The sequence below is a fragment of the Oryx dammah genome, unplaced genomic scaffold, assembly GCF_014754425.2.
Source record: "Oryx dammah isolate SB20612 unplaced genomic scaffold, SCBI_Odam_1.1 HiC_scaffold_11, whole genome shotgun sequence".
NCBI classification, from domain to species: Eukaryota; Metazoa; Chordata; class Mammalia; order Artiodactyla; family Bovidae; genus Oryx; species Oryx dammah.
In genome coordinates, this window is record NW_024070195.1 from 50,249,035 (window position 1) to 50,267,241 (window position 18,207).

The 18,207-nt window shown below is 39.5% G+C and overlaps 1 protein-coding gene and 1 pseudogene across 2 annotated transcripts in view; both read left to right on the forward strand.

Moving 5' to 3' along the window:
* Positions 1-18,207, forward strand: part of KHDRBS2 (KH RNA binding domain containing, signal transduction associated 2) — an 831,701-nt gene that overhangs the window by 507,342 nt on the left and 306,152 nt on the right. The gene's annotated exons all lie outside the window — the stretch shown is intronic.
* On the forward strand, positions 110-6,908 carry LOC120870238 (annotated as a pseudogene).

Genomic DNA, 18,207 nt, shown 5'->3' on the forward strand with positions numbered 1-18,207 from the left:
TATTCTGATCGCCTTTGTAAATAAACTTTATTTTTGGAGCACTTTGAGGTTCATAACAAAATTGAGAGGAAAGTACACAGATTTCCCATATGTCCCCTGCCTCTGAAGCATGGCCTCCGCAATTATCACTATCCCCCACCAGATGGTACATTTGTTACAATTAATAAGCCTACATTGAAGCATCATTATTACCCTAAATTTATGGTTTATATTAGGATTCACTCTTGGTGATACATTTTCTAAGAGTTTTGACAAAGGCATTATGACATGTATTGCTATATACTGTCTTTCTAAAATTCATATGTTGAAATCCTAACCACCTGAGTGATGGTATTAAAATGTGGGGACCTTTGATGTGGCTAAATCTTAAAGATGAAATCTTCATAAAATGAAATTTGAGCCATTATTTGTGGACCCAGAGCGATCTCTCACCCTTTCTGCTATGTGAGGACACAGAGAAAAACTTTATCTATGATCCAAGAACTCAGCCCTCATCAGACACTGAATCTCCTTGATGAACTGCTAGAAACTAAGAAATAAATTTCTGTTGTTTATAAGCCACTCTGTATTCTGTGATAGGAGCCTGAATGGACTAAGACATGTGCCTGCCATTATTGTATCATACAGAACAGTTTCACTGCCTTAAAAACCCTCTGCATTCCACCTGTTCATCCCTCCCTCCCACTACCCCTGGCTACTATTGATTCTTTTATGCCTCCATAGGTTTGAGTTTTTCAGAATATCATATAATTGGAATAATATATTATCTAACTGTTTAGACTGCCTTCCCTCACTTAGTAACATATATTTACATTTACTCTATGTCTTTTAATGTTTTTTTTTAGTTCATGTTTTTTTAAATTGCTGAAAATGAAATGAAATGTTAATCACTTAGTCATGCCCAACTCTTGTGACCCCATGGAGTGTAGTCCACTAGGCTGCTTGTCCATGGAATTCTCCAGGCAAGAATACTGGAATAGGATGCCATGTCCTTATTGACTGTATATACCAATTTATTTACGTAATCACCAATGAAAGACTTCTTGGTTACTTCCAGAGTTTGGTAATTATCACTACAACTTTTCTAAATATTTATGTGCAGGGTTTTTTGCAGGTATTAATTTTAAGCCTATTTGGGGTTTAGTTTTATAAAGTACCACCCAACTGTCTTCTGAAGTAGCTGTATCTTTTTGTATTCCTATCAATGATAAATAAGAATTTCTGTTGCTTCATACTCTTCCCACCATTTGGTTTTGTCAGTGTTTTGAATTTTTTAATTTATTTTTTATTGGAGTAAAATTGCTTTTCAGTGTTGTGTTGGTTTCTGCAGTACAAAGTGAATCAACCATAATACACAGTGTTTCGTATTTTGCCCTTCTAATTAGTGTGTAGTAATAAACTGTGGAAAATTCTGAAAGAGATGGGAATACCAGACCACCTGACTTGCCTCTTGAGAAACCTATATGCAGGTCAGGAAGCAACAGTTAGAACTGGACATGGAACAACAGACTGGTTCCAAATAGGAAAAGGAGTACGTCAAGGCTGCATATTGTCACCCTGCTTATTTAACTTATATTCAGAGTACATCATGTAAAACGCTGGGCTGGAAGAAGCACTAGTTGGAGTCAAGATTGCTGGGAGAAATATCAATAACCTCAGATATGCAGATGACACCACCCTTAGGGCAGAAAGTGAAGAGGAACTAAAGAGCCTCTTGATGAAAGTGAAAGAGGCGAGTGAAAAGGTTGGCTTAAAGCTCAACATTCAGATAACGAAGATCATGGCATCTGGTCCCATCACTTCATGGAAAATAGATGGGGAAACAATGTAAACAGTGTCAGACTTTATTATTTTGGGCCCCCAAATCACTGCAGATGGTGATTGCAGCCATGCAATTAAAAGCCGCTTTCTCCTTGGAAGCAAAGTTATAACCAACCTAGATAGCACATTGAATGGCAGAGAATACTTTGCCAACAAAGGTCCGTCTAGTCAAGGCTATGGTTTTTCCAGTGGTCATGTATGGATGTGAGCTTTCTTCTGTGAAGAAAGCTGAGTGCCGAAGAATTTATGCTTTTGAACTGTGGTGTTGGAGAACCCTTGAGAGTCCCTTGGACTGAAGGAGATCCAACCAGTCCATCCTAAAGGAAGGACTGATGCTGAAGCTAAAACTCCAATACTTTGGCCACTTGATGTGAAGAGTTGACTCATTGGAAAAGACCCTGATGCTGGGAAGGATTGGGGGCAGGAGGAGAAGGGGACGACAGAGGATGAGATGGCTGGATGGCATCACTGACTCGATGGATGTGGGTTTGGGTGAACTCTCAGAGTTGGTGATGGGCAGGGAGGCCTGTCTTAATGCATAGAATGATGATCATCTTTTCACATACTTCTTTGCAATTTGTGTATCTTCTTTAGTGAAGTGTCTTTTGTCAATTTTTAAATCAAGCTATTCATTTTCTATTGTCCAGGTTGAAGAGTTGATTGTATATTTTTTGATAACATTTTTTTTCATGTATTTCTTTTGCAAATATTTTCCCCTTAGTCTCTTGATACCCTGATTGATTTTTAAAATTTATTTTGCATTATTATTCAGATTATTACTTTTCAAATCAGTATTTGCACTTGATTCTGAACATAATTTTTTTTTTTTGCCGTGCTTATTCAAGCAGGACTTGACAATTCTTTCAATATTTGATTTTTATATGTAAATATACTATAATTATATTTGAAATATGAATAAAACAGAGGTTGAGGTATCTAGGAAGTTTGGGTGGAGTCTCAAAATTATGTGTTGCAAATAATTTAGAGGAATTGCAAGAGTAATTTGTGAAACGTGGGTGCTCTGCCTTCACATTGACATCCATCTCTGAGCCAAGAAGATTTTACAAATATCTTTAAAACTTTTCAGAACAAGCCTATATGGTAATCACATTTAGAATTAAATTCTAAGCCTCAAAATAGCTGATTTGTAAGTATCAGATTAGTTGTTTAGAATCATGTGTATTTTAGAAAACCATGGAACTCAAACCTCCATGAAAAATAGTTTTGTTCATTATAAAAGCAGACTTAAATATGTACATCTAATCTATAAATTATCTGGTGGGTGTTAGAGGAAGGAGAACCATAGATCTAATGGGTCCTCACTGATACTTTGGAAGCAATATCTGTGATAATGCAAAAGACAAATTAATGGCTTTTTGGTTTGCTAACTGCCTGAGTAAAGTTGAAATATTTAATAACCAAAAACATCGTCTCCTGTCATTATACTCCTTAGAATCCAATCTCAGTTCAAATTATATGTCTGTGTTAAATCAAAGTATCCTTGTTTTTCAGTTGCTAAGTAATGACCAACTCTTTGCAACCCCATGGACTCTAGCACATTGAGGCTTCTCTGTCCTCCACCATCTTCTGAAGTTTGCTCAAATTTATGTCCATTGAGTCAGTGATGCCATCCACCCATCTCATCCTTTGTTGCCCATTCTCATTTTGCCTTCATCTTTACCAGCATCAAGGTCTTTTCCAGTGAGTCAGCTTTTCAACTCTGGTCGCCAAAGTATTGGAGCTTCAGCTTCAGCAACAGTCCTTCCAGTGAATTTTTAGGATTGATTTCCTTCAGGATTGACTGGTTTGATTTCCTTACAGTCCAAGGGACGCTCAAGAGTCTTCTCCAACACCACAGTTCAAAAGCATCGATTCTTTGGTGCTCACTTTTCTTTATGGACCAACCCTTATGTCCATACATGACTACTGGGAAAACTGTAGCTTCGACTATATGGGCCTTTGTTTCCAAAGTGATGCCTCTATTTTTTAATACGCTGTCTAAAATCTGTCACTGCTTCCACATTCCCCACTTCTATTTGTCATGAAGTGATGGGATTGGATGCCATGATCCAAATGGGCAGAAGACCTTGATGGAAAACTTTCCAAAGAAGACATACAGATGGCCAACATGCAAAGGAAAAGATGCTCAACCTCATTCATCATCAGGGAAATGCAAATTAAAACCACCATGAGATACCACCTCACACTTGTCAGAATGACTATCTTGCTGCTGCTAAGTTGCTTCAGTCGTGTCTGACTCTGTGCGACCCCAGAGACGGCAGCCCACCAGGCTCCCCCATCCCTGGGACTCTCCAGGCAAGAATACTGGAGTGGGTTGCCATTTCTTTCTCCAATGCATGAAAGTGAAAAGTGAAAGTGAAGTCACTCAGTCGTGTCTGACTCCTAGCAACCCCATGGACTGCAGCCTACCAGGCTCCTCCATCCATGGGATTTTCCAGGCAAGAGTACTGGAGTGGGGTGCCATTGCCTTCTCTGAATAACTATCTTATCATCTACAAAAACATAAATAACCAATGTTGCCAATAATGTGGGGAAAAGAGAACCTTTGAACAGTGTTGGTGGGAATGTAAATTGGTGCAGACACTGAGGAAAACAGTATGGAGATTTTTCTAAAAATAGAGCTATCATATGATCTAGCCATTCCACTCCTGGGTATATTTAAAAAAAAAGAAAAGAAAAATGCTAGTTTGAAAATATGCATGCAACAAGAATAGATTAGAGGCTATTATGTTTAGTAAAATAAGTCATAGAGAGAAAGGCAAATACTGTATGATATCACATATGCAGAATAAAAAAATAAAATAGTAAGTATAACAAAAGAGTAGCAGCCACTAAAATATTAGTATAATATTGGCAATAAATATTTTTTAAACCCACAGAAGCAATCAAATTTGAGTTGAGTGAACAATGATTCAGAGAATTTAAAGAAGGCCTCTGTCCTTGCCCAGGTATTTTGCTGAAATTTTGCTTGGTTTTATATTTCATGAAAAGATGCAAGGATGCAGTATCTCCACTTACTTGCTCCATTGATTCAGGCCTCTTCTGTGTCCTCAGTACTATCTCAGTGCCTGGCACATACTTTCAGCTCAAAAAATTTCATCAAATTGCCCTCTCCACCCCATCCTCCATCAACATCTGGGCCTCATCCCCTTCTCTGTCTCTCTTTCTCCCCTATCACTTCCCTAGACACTGACACACCATTACTCCAGTTTCTCCAGTTTCAGTTTTGATCTCCAACCACATTCACCTGAGGATTTGCCAGAAGGCCACCCCCCAACTCTGTACTTTCCCTCTGAAGGCCACCATGGGCAATGACTAAAACAGATCCTGCCCTGGTGGCTTGCCACGACAGTAGAAGAAGAAGAGGAGGCTGACAAGCCTGTTCCAGAGCATCCCAGGTCCACCCAGGAGTGCTGACAGAGCCCGTTGTGCACCCTTCAGTACCGGCAGCACTTCCCTTGGACTTTACCTTCTTCCACCCAAATGACCCTGCCTATCAAGAGATTCTGTTTGACTTGTATATCACCAACCCTGAGCTACTTGCCACCGTGTGCCAGTGGGTGCCCCAAGTCCAACACAAGATCAATGTCATTGGCAATGAGATTCTGCATTGAGACTGGCTTTGGAATTATCACAATGGGCTGATCAACATGATACTGCTCCCTTACTCATGCGAGGCTGGGAACCATGGAGTTGGGGACCATAAGGTGGCCATGTGCCTCTCCCAGTAGCTGCTGATGCTGGACATAGACATGATCCTGTACAGCCACTGCACCAACACGAATGCATTTCAATATGTGGCCTATTTTGACCTGTTGGATCTTGAGCACTTGCTACTGAAGGGTGCACAGCCCCCAAGGCATGAGCTCTGTGTGCAGTGATTTCAACCATGGCTCAACATTACACACCATTGCTTCAAACCTATGTGTGTATGTGTACCCAGCTGCTTAGTTGTGTCCAACTCTTTGCAACTCTATGGACTGTAGCCTGCCAGACTCCTCTGTCCTTGGGATTTCCTAGGCAAGAATACTGGAGTGGGTTGCCATTTCCTCCTCCAGGCCAACCTGTGCTTGGATGTGGCCAAATATCTGGTTCATGGCGTCAACCCAGAGCTTTGGAACTGAAAGTGACAGGTCCCAGTGGAGGTGGTCCCAGACCCCATGGATATGTCTCTGGACAAGGTAGAGGCATTTCTGGTGGCCAAAGAGCTGCGGGTGCCACTGGAGGAGGTTGTGCTGCTCTCCTGCATGCTCCCTAATATCATGCTATCCAACTATGTGACAACATCCCAGGCAATTTCATGCTCAGTGCACTGGGTCTGAACCTGGGACACCACATGCTACTAGGTGGCCATAAACAAGCTTGTTGTGGTTCTGCAGGACCACAGAGTTCACTAGTGGCCAGTGGGTGAGAAGCTGGATAAACCTGAGGGCAAGTATGATGACAGTGCTAGATGTGTCCAGTACTTCATCTGCCCTCCCAAGTAGGATCTTTTGCCCCTGTGTCCAAGATTTCCAAGGCAGTGGACACACCTCCCATACCCCTCACCTCCACACCTCAGGCTCTCCAGATGGACTTTTCCCACATCACAGGCAAAGGCCACAGGGAACCTGAGGGTTAGAGAAAGCCCTTCTCATCCTTGTTTCTGCATTGCTTGTGGCAGCATGAAGGAGCCAAGGCTGAGGTTGGAAACCAAATCCTGGTCATAGGCCAGAAATAAGGGATTATGTGCTTCTACAGGAAGACAGACTTGACCTCAGGTTACTGGTATGGCATCGAACTAGACCAGCCAACCAGCAAGCATGACAGCTGTCTTTGGTGTCAGGAACTTCACCTGTCCCCCCAAGGATGGAGTCCTTACACCCGAATCTCAAATTCAGAGGATTGGTGAATCCACTGACCTCCCTGAGGATGATATCAGAGCCAAAAAAGTAGAGCAAATTGCTTTGACACAGCCCAAATATACCTTCTGGATCCCAAAAGACATGGCATCAGAGAAATCTGCCTCCTGGCTGCATTTATGCTGCTGGTTTTCCCTGGTTGCCAGGGAGGTGATGCAGGTTTAGAGGCTCTGGACATCCCACAGAGACACAGAGCCCCTTCTAGTGTCTCCTGACACAGTCACCTGAGATAGAAATTCCCAGCAACACATCCAGAATAGAAAGCCCCACTAGCCAGCCCTCGAGGTCCCATTATTAACAGATTTCCCCATGATATTCCCAAATACAGATCTTAGGTTACCCAGACACAGATTCTCTGAGTGTAGTACCTATAGACTATTCCTAGCCCCTTAGACCAGACCCCCCCAATAATAGATTTCCACATCCCCCTAAATAATGGTGACTTCCTCTATGTAATGCTCTACAGCAGAACTTTCCGAGTCACTAGTCACTGGATCAGAACCCTTTGCTATTAATAAGAGAAGCCCCTCTCCCCCATTGAATCCCATTGAAAGAAACACCTCCAGAGCAATAGAGTAATGGATCCACATTTTAAATCAGTTCAAGGTGTTGTAACCACCTTGGTCACCACCAAACACTTACATTGCAACCAGAGACCTCTTCTATTAAGAAAATCCCTTCTCCTACCTCTCAAGAAGAGAACATTAACCAGCCCATGGTCACTCCCAATTTACAGACACCAAAACAGTCCTGGAAGTGCTAATTATAGAACCCCCAAGATTTCCTATCCTCTGCACCTTGAAAAAACAACAAGTGGTTTGTATGAAGCCCACCCCATACATACAACATCACCTGTGCTGGGCAGGCTCCCAGAAAATTCTTTATTTTAAAGTAATTATTTACCTTTTTGGGGGACTCTAAAATTTGGAGGTCTCGTTCTGAAACTCTGTGGAGCCCAAGCCCCAGAGTACATGTCCCCAAGTCCTACAGCCCCTATTAGACCCAAAGCCCTAACTCTCAGAACCACCAGTTCGTGGAAGGCCCAAATCCCAAGGGAACCCCAAAGTTAAAAATTTCAATCCCAAGCCCCAGTCATGGAGGTCCTTGCGCCTGGGATGGAAGAGACTGTAGTCAGTCTATGCTTCCTAGGCTCCCAGGTCACCTCAAGACCCAATTCACAGGCACCAGGAGACCCCAAAGAGAAATTCTCATCCCTGGAAACCAGAGGAATTCCATATCCTGAGTCCATGAATCTGAAGATACCCAAACTCCAAGAAACCCAACCCCATAGGAATCCCAAATCCTCAAGCAGCCATTTCTAATATATGATGGGCATCAAGGACTCAGGTGCAAATCCTGGAGCCCCCATTTCAATCTACGTTCTGGTAATAGGTCCTAAACACTGAATCTAAGCTACTGGCCTTAAAGGACTTCACAGTACCCTGGCCATAAAAATACCCTTACAGAGACCCTGAAGACCTAGGGGTCCAGGGCAGACCTGGGGCCCCGAAGACAAAGGATGGCTCGCCACACATCCCCAAACTCAGCACGACCCATGCTCCCCTCAATAAAGATGTTTCCATGGCAAAAATACCAATAATAACAGTTCATTGAATAAATAAACAGATCATTTAGATACGTTTTAAACTCACTTAGATACTTTTAAAACTCCAGCTGGCCAGATGCTTTACTATCTTGAATATATAAATTTTTTCATGTCTGGGGAAGGACTGGAATTGAGATTATTGATAAAAATAATCCATGTGAGACATATCCTAACAACCTTTTCATGAACAGAATTTGCACTCTCCTTTAAACATATCCTTATCATGATGATTTCTTTGTTAAGATTTCAAGTCCTGTGTTAACCAAGAGTTCATTTTGTAAATTAAGGTATGTATTATATGTGAAAGTATTAAATTATAGTCAGTCCCCTACATAAAAACAATTTCTGTTCTGAGAGCATGTTCGTAAATCCAATGTGCTCATAGGTCCAAGAAAGTTAGTTAGGTACTTAACTAACAAAATCACCTCCATAGTACTGTACTGTAATATGTTTGTAATTTTTTCACACAAATAATACATAAAAAACAAACATAAAAAAGAAAGCACCTTTTAATCATTCAGTACAGTACTTGAAAAATACAGGAGTAAAATGCAATACCTGGCATACATGGACTGCCCTTGAGTGTTCAGGAAAGAAGAGTTACTGCCTGGGGGAGGGAGAGAAGGTAGAAGACAGTATAACTGAAGGATTCTAACAATAGGAGATGGGGAAAGCTGCAATTTCACTCACATCTGGTCTTTGATGTCACAGGTTCTTGTTCCTTGCTGGGTTCAATTCTATCTACCTTCTTGTAAAAACAATCCAGTGATGTCTGGGTAGTGGCTCTGTTTTTCTTGTCATAGATGAAAAACAGTAGCACAAGATAGCATCATGAATGGCTTCTGCAACCTTCATGTACCATTCCACGTTCAGGTCCTGTGCCTCAAAAACTAACAGTGCCTCCTCAAATAAAGAAAAACTCCTGCCATTTCCTATGTCATATACCTCTTCAGTTCTTCAGTTACTTCTTCCTCTTTTCTCTCTTCATCCTTTCTCTAGAACTCCAATTCATCAGGTCTTCATTAGTAAGCTCCTTGTGTTGCATAGCAAGGAGTTCAATGAAGTCCTCCTCTTGAAGATATAGCTACAACTTCTTGCTAAAGGTCACTAAGTTGATGAAGACCTCTTTGGACTCCTCATTCACCTTCTCAAATCCACAAAAATTGCAGGCAAAGTTTCCTCCAAACCCCATTCCTGGTGATGGCTGTAACTTTATGCCAAGTAAAGTCAATGTTTTAAGATTGTTCCAGAATCGTTATTGCCTGATGAAAATTCTGACATAAATAATATTTATTGAAAGTCACTATAACTGGTCCATAAACTGGAAAAGCATAGTATTCGATGGCAGATGCATTATTTTTATGTTGGGATGGAACTCATACATGAATGGGGAGTGGCCCAGACCATTGTCATGCACGAAAAGAATGTTGAATGGGACATCTTTCTCCAACGAATATTTCTCTACCTCCAGGATAAAGTGGTAGGAAAAACAGACCTGGAAAAATGACCTGTTGCTCTTTCACACTGTATGGAGGAGCTCTTGCTATATTTTTAAGGGCTCTTGGCTTCTCTGAATGATAAACTAAGAGAGGCTTCAGCTTGATATCACTGAAACATTGCCACAAAACAATGAAGTTAGCCTAACTTTTGCTGCTTTATATTCTCATACCATTGTATTCATGGGGTTCTAAGACAAGAACACTAGGAAGTCAAATCAGTCAATCCTAAAGAAAATGAACCCTGAACAGTCATTGGAAGGACTGATGCTGAAGCTTCAATACTTTGGCCACCTGATGCAAAGAGCTGATTCATTGGAAAAGACCCTGATGCTGGGAAAGATTGAGGGCAATAGATTATGAGATGATTGGATGGAATCATTGACTCAATGGATATAAGTTTGAGCAAGCTCTGGGAGATAGAGAAGGACAAGGAAGCCTGATGGGCTGCAGTTCATGGGGTAATAAAGAGTCAGACACAACTGAGCAACTGAACAAGCCTGGTATCTGCAATTCCTCCTAACTGATGTAACTTCAGTCTGGCATCCTCTGACAGTACAGTCTTGTCTCATCCACATTAAAAGAGTTCTTGGGTAAATACACACCTTCACCAATGATTTCTCCACAGTTCAGGAAATTCCTGGGAAACTACTGTATCTGCTCTCACTATCTCAGCACTGACTTTTCTGTTGTAAAGTTTGACTCTAGCCTTGAATCAATGAAACCATCCATGGCTGGTGTTAAAAGATGAGTCCTCTGATTGTTTGCTGTGTTTATTCTTCAAGTCGTCATAAAGGTTTTTAGCTTTCTCTTGAATCAGCATTAAGCTAAGTGGAACTAGATGATGATACTAATTCTACACCCACACACTAAGAAGTTTCTTCATGGCCTCTATCACTTTTCCAAGCTTCCTCAATATTATTGTCAACATCATTGGCACAGCAGACTTCACATGTTTCATGATCTTTTCTTTTGGAATCATGGCAATGGTTGAATCATAAGAACAAACTATGTCTACGATCTTTCTGCCTCACTTCACTCTTTCAATTATTTTCACTGTCGTTTCCATTCTCATCTCTTGGCACTTCTGAGCAGTACAAGCTATGTCACCACTACTCTTACACTTGCAACCAGACATCCTGGGCTTGAAATAAAGACACTGTACTACTTTACTGTATACAGTACTGTACAATAAAGTACACAAAAGCACAACCACTTGTAGAGGATACACACATATGACAGCACACATGAACTAACTTACATGATTGGACATTTGAATGCATAATAGCCTCTTTGAACATTCAAAACATGAATGTTTATGTGAAGGAGACTTACTGTAGTGCCTGTTTCAACTGAAAAATGCAGATAGAGCTCCTGTATCATATGCACAGTAAGCTACCAAGAAAATTTGCTGAATAAAACTTAGTCATTATGACTCTACCTTAACAAATGTAGCTTGCTATGTTTATAACAGCCTATGTCTCTCATTAAAACTTATCTACCACACAACCTAACCTGTGGTCATGGGTGATTTTATAAGCTAGGGCCAATGAAAGTATGGGCTTCCCTGGTAGCTCAGTTATAAAGAATCCACCTGCCAGTTCAGGAGACTCAGATTCAATCCCTGGATTGGGAAGATCCCTTGGAAAAGGAAATGGCAACCCACTCCAGTATTCTTACCTGGGAAATCCTATAGACAGAGGATACACTCCATAGGATCACAAAAGAGTCAGATATAACTTAGTGACTAAATATAAGACCAAACACACAAGTTGTTCATGATCATTAGAAAGTCTTGATTAATAGACCTCATATATCTGTGGCTAATGTTTAAAATAAAACAAAGTATGATATAAACTCTTCCAATAATCCTGGAAATATAAACATAAAATCTATATAGTTCCTATGTTCTTTGGTGATTTTTACATAGAGTGCAATATAACATTAGTAATGGTTAAAAAAAAAAAACCAGCAACCTTGAGTAACAAATTATCATCTCTAGTAGTTCAAGATATAAACTGCACAACATTTTCACTTTATGATATTCAATTTCCTTTGATAAATATAAAGCCTTTATACAGATCTTATGCAGAGACATAAACTGAGCAGATTTTTAGTAGACATTAATTAACTTTTCCTGACAACATTTTGTTAATGAATTTTCCTAGTCTCTAGTATGGGCTGATTAAAGCTCACCTTGTGTTGGCTACTAGATAGCATATTCAAAAGCAGAGACATTACTTTGCTGACTAAGGTCCATCTAGTCAAGGCTATGGTTTTTCCTGTGGTCATGTATGGGCATGAGAGTTGGACTGTGAAGAAAGCTGAGCACCAAAGAACTGATGCTTTTGAACCGTGGTGTTGGAGAAGACTCTTGAGAGCCCCTTGGACTGCAAGGAGATCCAACCAGTCCATTATGAAGGAGATTAGCCCTGGGATTTCTTTGGAAAGAATGATGCTAAAGCTGAAACTCCAGTACTTTGGCCACCTCATGTAAAGAGTTGATTCATTGGAAAAGACTCTGATGCTAGGATGGATTGGGGGCAAGAGGAGAAGGGGACGAACGAGGATGAGATGGCTGAATGGCATCATGGACTTGATGGACGTGAGTCTGAGTGAAGTCCGGGAGATGGTGATGGACAGGGAGGCCTGGCGTTCTGTGATTCATGGGGTCGCAAAGAGTCAGACACGACTGAGTGACTGAACTGAACTGTGTTGGCTAATAGCTGTTATCTAATAGCTAAATAATGGTCTACCTTGCCCAGAACTAGCTGTTTTCATAAAGTAGCTTCCTACCCATTCCAGCTTGGCTACAGATTTGATATTGGCATAGGATCCATTACCTCTCACACCTCCTTGTTTATTACTCTGGTCCAAGTGTCCTAACCTGTTTGTAGGGGCTGAAAGTTCCACCGAAGTCTTTTTGTCATGGCCTAGATAGGTTACAGTCTGAATTTCATTCTTCCCTGGTGTCATTTGACAGCAACATGGCATTGGTAGAGATAAATTCAGATTCATATGCTATTGGTGGTTATAATCAGTTTTCAATGTGCAGAATCAGTGCCCATCAGAGCTTTAGAGGAGGGAATTTGACAAGAAAATTGTCCCATGCTGTGCCCCTCTGTAGCCTATCTACATCTGTCATTACCTGGCATCCACACACAAGTGAAATAATCTTCCTAATTCGTATTTGGGAAAAATGCCATATTAACAGATGGACGTGAGAATCTATAACTGGGCAATTATGCATATACATTAAACTTGCAGACTATGAGCATGAGTTCTTTCTAGTAACATTCAGACATGTGTCTGCTCTGAGCTTTTGTGTACTGTTTATGTCAAATGCCACTACAGTGGGAGGGCCTTACTGGAGATGCACTCATGAATTTTACAGAAATTGTTTCATAGACTTTGCCTCACCCTGATTGGAAGGAACATATACCAGTGCTGTGAATATCTTTGTTGTTATTTCAAAATAGCAAATTTTGAAACCTGATTTTGGTAGCAAAAAAAGACAAATTTTGGATATTATAGGAAAAATAGAGTTAAAATTTGAAGTAATTCTTAAAATGTCTTTATACAATGTCCACGTGTAATTTAAGCCTTTAAGTTTGACCAAACTCTGGGAGATGATGAAGGACAGAGAAGCTTGGGGTGCTGCAGTCCGTGGGCTTACAAAGAGTTGGAAACACTGGGTGACTGGACAACAACAAAAAACTTAAGTTTCACTGTTACTTATTTGAACCCCTACTATCTGAAGTCAAATATGCAGATCAAGCTACTCAGCACTTCTAAATTTCCAGTAATTTGAAATCCTATCTAAAATAAGATTAGTGCATAAGTATAACATTTTTAAAATAAGAATATTTTCTTCACATGATAGGCAGGCCTTATTATAAAAGCTTCATTATATTTCAAGTTGGCATACAAACTAAATATGTATATTGTCATGTTTTATTATTTATTTACTTTAAATTACTGGAATAAGCTTTTTACATTTATTCACCCTGAATTGTTATAATTTTGACTTTGTTTTTCCCTTATGAATGTTTTCACAAACTTATGTGATTACTTGTCTATCTGCATTTCTTTACCTGTGGAGGGTCTTTTAACATTAAAATAAATAAAATACTGGATTGGGCAAAAAGTTCATTTGAGATTTTCTGTAAGCTGGATTAAGTAGTATTTAATTGCCTTTAATTTCTTTCAAAACAATTTTGCTAGATTGTATTGTGACCGCTATCATTTCAGCATGCACTTTAAAAAACTAATCAAAATTGGTGAATTTTTGTGTAGCCATTTTAATATTGAATACAAAAGAAAACAGCAACAATTTTTACATGATTTATTATTTCAAGAAAGGTGAAGATGCAACTTAAATGCAAGAAAAGATATGTGCAGTATCTAGAGAAGGTGCTGTGACTGACTAAATGTGTCAAAATTGCTTTGTGAAGTTTCACATGGAAATTTGTTGTTGGACAATGCTCCACAGTCAAGTAGACCAGTTGAAGATTATAGGGACTATATCAAGACATTTATTGAGAAAGAGAGTCAGTATCTAATAGAGTATCAAACTTACTTGCAATATACAATCATTAAAATTAAAGAGAGATAAAAGCAGTAGAGGAGAGTAACAGCACATACATCTCCAAATGGGGCTTACTAACAGCCATATTCAAATAGCGCTAGGAAGTCCTATGTAACAGCAATCTGGAGTCACAATTGGGAAAACGTCCTGGGCAGTGCAACCTCCCCTTAGGGATACTTTCTACTGCAGTTTTGGGGGTTCCTCCTTGTAATCCCCGGCTGCAAGCCGTGTGAGCAAAAATGCAGTTCTGGTTTCATGTTAATTTTTACAGTGCTGTTTGTTTCATCTTGTGAGATTTCCAGACCCCTGGGGACTGGCCAGATCCACAGAGTTCAGGAGAACTCTGAGACTCACTCCCGATCTTAAAATAGTGCCTTTTGGCTTTAAGCACGTAACAACCTGCAGCTGTGAGCAGGTATGTAGTCAGGAAAGTGTCCAGGCAGGTCAGAAGCAAGGTCAGTGGCCTGCTCTGCTTTCTTGTCTCTGAAACCTGAAAAAGACTATTTCCATTTAATTTCCCTATCACCAACCAAGCCGAAGATTGATCTTCATCAAAGAAGATATTGTAGTGTATAAGTGGGGTTGGGAGGGATTCCTCTGTTATTAGCTGCTTCCAGAAAATCAAAGAATTAATTCCAACAAGTACTGCCCCCAATATGGGGCTTCCCAGGTGGTGCTAATGGTAAAGAACCTGCCTGCCAATGCAGGACACAAAAGGATGTGAGTTTGATTCCTGGATCAGGAAGATCCCATGGAGGAGGAAATGGCAATCCACTCCAGTATTCTTCCCTAGAGAATCCCATGAACAGAGGAGCCTGGAGGGCTACAGTTTGTAGGGGTTGCAAAGAGTCGGACATGACTGAAGTGACTTGGAACTAAACAGATCCCAATTAGATGCCTTGATGAAAAGCATTCAGAATTAATCCACAGAAGACACATAATCTTCCATCAGGATACTGCAAGGCTGCATGCTTCTTTGATAAACAGGCAAAAACTGTTCCAGCTTGGCTGAGAAGTTCTGATTCATCCACCGTATTTACCAGACATTGCACCTTTAGATTTCCACTTTGGGTCTTTACAAAGTTCTCTTAAAGGAAAAAAAAAATCCTTGGAAAACTAAAAAAGGTAACTGGAATAGTTCTTTGCTCAAAAAGAAAAAGTTTTGGGAAAATGGAATAATTAAGTGCCCTGAAAAATGGCAAAATGTAGTGCAACAAAATGGTGACTGTGTTGTTCAATAAAATTCTTGATGAAAATAAAACATGTGTCTTTTATTTTAACTTAAAAACTGAAGAAAATTCTACTCAACCCATTAATAAAAAATAATATAAAAATTTGTTACTACTACTGAACTTATACTTCAGTGAATATCTAACTCTCAGTGAATATCTATTTTAGCAACTTAAGCATAAAATTTTAAGGACCATAAAACTATAACTACCAATTCATATCCAAAATTATTTTATGACTCCAAAATCTTGGAACTCAGTAATACTAAAGTCAACTAATATGTTGTATACATATATGCAGATATACACTTTAATTAATTTTTATTGGAGCATAGTTGGCTTTGCAAAGTTACATTAATCTCTCCCATACAACAAAGTAAATCAGCTATATGTACACATTTATTCTCTCTGTATTTTAGATTTTCTTTCCATTTACATAATCACAGAACATTGAGCAAAGTTCCCTGTTCTGTACAGTAGGTTCTCACTGGTTATTTACTTTATGTATAGTATCAATAGTGTATATATCAACCCCAATCTCCAATTTCATTCCCACCCCTTCTCCCCCACCTCGGTACTCATACATTTGTTCTCTATATTGTGTCTCTATTTCTACCTTGCAAATAAGATCATCTATACCATTTTTCTAGATTCCACATATATGCATTAATATACAATATCTGTTTTTCTCTTTCTGACTTCATTCTGTATGACAGTCTCCAGGTCCATTTATAAATCTGCAAATGACACAATTTTGTTCCTTTTTGTGACTAATATTCCATTTTATACGGACCATATCTTATTTATTTATTCACTGTCAATGGACATTTAGATTGCTTCCATTCCCTCGCTATTGTAAATAGTACTCCAATGAACATTGGTTTGTATATATCTTTTTGAATTATGGTTTTCTCCAGGTAATATGCACAGGGGTGGGATTGCTTGGTCGTCTGGTATTTCTATTTTTAGTGTTTTGAGGAATTGTTATACTGTTCTCCATACTGGCTGTATCAATTTACATTCCCACCAACAGTGAAAGAGGGTTCTCTTTCCTTGCCTTTTCTCTTTTCTCTATTCTCTTTTCTCCATGTTTAATGTCTGTAGATATTTTTGGATAATGGCCATTCTCACCAATGTGAAGTGATACCTCCTCCTAGTTTTGATTGCATTTCTTTAATAATTAATTATGTTGAGCATCTTTCCATGTGTTTGTTGGCCATTTGAAGACTATATTTGGAGAAATGTCTATTTAGGTGTTCTGCCTATTCTTATTTATTTATTTATTTTTCATATTGAGCTGCATGAGCTGCTTGTATATTTTGCAGATCGATCCTTTGTCAATAGCTTCTTCACAAATATTTTCTCCTAATCTGAGAGTTGAGTTTTTGTTTTGTTTATGGCTTCCTTTGTTGTGCAAAATCTTTTAAGTTCAATTAGTTCTATTTGTTTATTTCTATTTTCATTACTCTAGGATGTGATGCAGAAAATCTTGCTGCAATTTACATCCAAATGTGTTCTGCCTGTTTTTCCCTAGAGTGTTATACTCTCTGGCCTTACATTTAGGTCTTTAATCCATTTTGAATTTATTTTTGTGTATAATGTTAGGGAGTGCTCTATTTTATTTTTTTGCATGTAGCAGTCCAGCTTTTGCAGCAATAATTATTGAATAAATTATCTGATCCCCATTGTAAACTTTTGCCTGATTTGTCATCAGTTAGGTGACCATAGGTGCACAGGTTTATTTCTAGGCTTTCTATCCTGTTTCATTTCTCTATAGTGTTGTTATTCAGTTGCTAAGTCATGTCTGACTCTTTGTGACCTCAAAGGCTGAAGCAAGTCAGGCTCCCATGTCCTTCACTGTCCCCCAGATTTTTTTTCAAATTCATGTCCATTGAGTCATAATGCTATCAAACTATCTCATACTCTGCCACCCCCTCCCTTCTCCTATGCCCTCAGTCTTCCCCAGCATCAGGGTCTCTTCCAGGGAATTAGCTCTTCTCAGGTGGCCAAAGTCTTGGAGCTTCAGCCTCAGCATCAGAACTTCTGATGAATATCCAGGCTTGATTTCCTTTAGGATTGATAGTCCAAGGGACACTCAAAAATTTTATCCAGCACCACAATCCCAAAGCATGAATTCTTTGGTGCTCAGCCTTCTCTATGGCCCAATTCTCACATCTATACATAACTAATGGAAAAGCCATAGTTTTGACTGTTCAGATTTTGTCAGCAAAGTCATGTCTCTGCTTTTCAATATGCTGTCTAGGTTTGTCATAGCTTTTCTTCCAAGGAACAAACTTATAATTTCCTTTTTTTTTTTAAATTTATTTATTTATTTATTTTTAATTTTTACTTTACAATTCTGTATTGGTTTTGGCATAGATTGACATGAATCCACCACGGGTGTACATGCGTTCCCAACCATGAACCCCCCTCCTACCCACCTCCCCACAGCATCTCTCTGGGTCATCCCCGCGCGTCAGCCCCAAGCGTGTCATATCCTGCATCAGACATAGACTGGCATTTCGATTCTTACATGATATTATAC